The following is a 3263-nucleotide window of genomic DNA, read 5'->3' on the forward strand; positions in this document are numbered from 1 at the left end:
TGAGCAAACATTCAGTAGGTGTCTATTCGCTGCCATGCCTGCATTTGTCCCTGTGGAAACAGAGATGAATAAAGACCCAGTCTCAGCCCTAGCTGGTTTGGTTCAGTGGATAGAGCATCAGCCTGCAGCCTGAAGGGTCCCGGGTTCAATTCCGGTCTTATTTTGCCCTGCATGTGATTATCTGTTTCTGTATCTATCTTCCCTATGAGACTCGTGGCTTCTTAAGAACAGATCTGTCTCTATCTCCGTTTCCAGCAGAGAGCTGGGCCACATGTTTCATAAACGGTGCTTATATAAACTGTCATGCACATGCCTGTTTAGGTAGCTATGTGCCAACTTTGGAGTTTTTCAAACTTGGAAATAAACCTAAATAAATGAGAAAGCCCCAAATGACTGATATATGTGTGTATATACTGCTGTATTTGCCTGTGTACTCCTCTGTGGCCCCAACTAGGGTTTGAATCTTATTTGTTGAATTCCTAGCACCTAATACCTAGTACAGCATCTGACAATCTTTTGAATGAATTAAATACGTTTAAGGGGAGATGTACCCAGTGAAATTCTTTTTTTCAGGATGACCCTTCATTCTTTAGTTCTCTACTAGAGGATTTCTCAAATTTGAGCTCTTTAAACTCTAAGATTATATATCTATAGGCATCAGTTTGAGGAATCATATGCATCTATTTGATTATAAGGTGGTTGTCCACAGAGGGGCAATAAGGTGTAATGGTTTAAAATTCAGATCTTAACTGTAATCCCAGTGCCTGTTGTTGTTTTTCTTAGAATATCATAAAAAATGACACAAAATTTTTTAATTTTATGGAGAATTTGTTGCCTCGCTGAAGGATTTGAGGAACTGTAAAAACTAAATGATACAATTACTAATTGACAAAAAAGTTCTGGATTGCCCTGCTCTAACATCTAGCACTTTCACTATTTTATTGTTCAGATTTAATTTCTTGCTCCATCTGGAATTTATTCTGGTACAAGGTGTGACGTATGGTTCCAAATTTATTTTTCTTCCAGATGACTACCTAGTTGTTCCAACAACATTCATTGGATTCATCACTTCCCCACTGATTTGAAATGTCACCATCATATTCAGAATTTTTATCTGATATGGAAGACATCTTTTTTTCTGATTCGAATGGCATCAGAATGAATTTTAATTACCACAGGGTTTTGCCCTACCTGGTTTGGCTCAGTGGATAGAGTGTCAGCCTGTGGACTGAAGGGTCCTGGGTTCGATTCCGGTCAAGGGCACATGCCCAGGATTGTGGGCTCAACCCCAGTAGGGTATGTGCAGGAGGCAGCCATCATGATTCACTCTCATCATTGATGTTTCTATCACTTTTTCTCCTCTCCCTTCCTCTCTGAAATCAATAAAAATATTTTTAAAAAAATAAATAACATGTTTTTTAAAGACATTTAAAAGTTTTATATAACCATCAATATCATATTCAAACAAGATCTTTATCCTCACTTCACGCATTTATTACAGGCTCTTTTCAGTTTCTGTAAGTGTACTGCACACAACCTTCAAATATTATGAGCATTTCTCTCTCCCAGCTGTCACTACACCAAACTACATATGTTCTATTTCCCTAAATCCTCTTGCTGCGCTCTTTGCAGCTCTTCTGTACAGTTGATGTCTCCATGTGACAAGTTGCTCAGAAATCGCTATAATTATTTTAGGCGAGTCCTCAAAGTGAACGCCTGTTGTCACCATCCAGTTCATCCCACAGTGAGCATGAATTTCCATTCAACATGAAGGACAGGCGATGTTTCTGGAAAACAACAGGTTTTGGAGAGCCATTTGTTAGCTCTTTAGACAATCGACCTGGGGGAGGGGAGCCATGCCCTCCAAAATGACAACTGCTGTTGTGGGGATTCGTTGCTATTTATTCCAGCAAAATGGTCCAGACACTGAAGAAAAAGGGTCGCCCTGTACTGGGTCTTGAACCCAAAAACTGTTTGCACAGATATTCAGCCAAGACACATCACAGCCTCCACCTCAACAGATGCTCTCTCAAATGTTTCATGACTCTCCTCAATAGCGTTTAAGAGACAGCTCTGCTGACATGAAAGCTGGCTTAACATTTCTATTTAAAAGCTGGACCAGACTGTGTTTGGCTTCTGTTGTGTATTTAACATTTCAAGTTAATGCTGTGGCAGGTCTTCGCGTCGCCAGCATATCATCCGGTACCGGCGGCGGTCCAAAGTGCTCAGCAGCCTCCGAGACTCCAGTTCGGGGCCATGCTTTTGAGAAAGAACGGATAGAATGTGCACATGCAATCCGTGGCATCCGCACAGAGAGAGTGCGGGAGAGAATATGATGACTTCCTAGAATGCCTGCCTTGCAGAAAACGATGACCCGGTGACCCGCCTGAGTGCCATCCTGTGGCAGCAGGACAAGCTAATAACGGAGGGGACTACAGCCTCCACCCACCTCCAGGAGAGGGCATCCGAGAGCAGCTGCTGGGGGTTGGAGGCTGATTTTCATGTTCCTTGTTCTCCCTGGAAAGTGTATGCACTGACAACTGACACTCTAAGAGTCTAAAAAGAAAAGATTGTGCCCTGGCCGGTTTGGCTCGGTGGATAGAGCTTCGACCTGAGGACTGAAGGGTCCCAGGTTCCATTCCGGTCAAGGGCACATGCCCAGGTTGTGGGCGGGATCCCCCGTGGGGAGCGTGCAGGAGGCAGCCGGTCAATGATTCTCTGTCATCATTGATGTTTCTCTCTCTCCCTCTCCCTTCCTCCCTGAAATTAATGCAAATATATTTAAGAAAAAGAAAAGATTGCTCTATCCTTTAATTAATTAAATTTCAAGTTAAGGCGAAGAAAACGTACTCTACATCCTGAATGGGCTTTGGGTGCCTCACTCGCAAGCTAGAGAGTGGCAAGTGGCGAGAGAGTCATAGAGAAGAAAGAGACGTTAGGAAACCCTAAGGTTATAGTGAAGCCAGTTATCAAAGCCAGGAATGAACAACTGGGAGTGAAAAGAAAAGCCTTGCGCAGGAGGAAAAGAGCCCCGCATTCGTCGTCCTAACCGCAGTCCTGAGCAGGAAAAGGCAGCCACTCCCGCAGCACCGCTCCCCCGCCTTGAGGTCTGCCACTCACGTCCCCTCCCCAGGGGTCTCTTCATCCCGGGGCGCCCCCACCTTAGGGCCTTCTTTCTCACAGCTGCCTGCCTTCCCCCGCGCCCGCCTCAGTACGAGCACCTCCAGATTTCAAGGGATGGTCTCGGTGCCCATGGGCCCGCC

Source organism: Myotis davidii, unplaced genomic scaffold (genome assembly GCF_000327345.1).
Source record: "Myotis davidii unplaced genomic scaffold, ASM32734v1 scaffold2370, whole genome shotgun sequence".
In the NCBI taxonomy this organism is placed as follows: Eukaryota; Metazoa; Chordata; class Mammalia; order Chiroptera; family Vespertilionidae; genus Myotis; species Myotis davidii.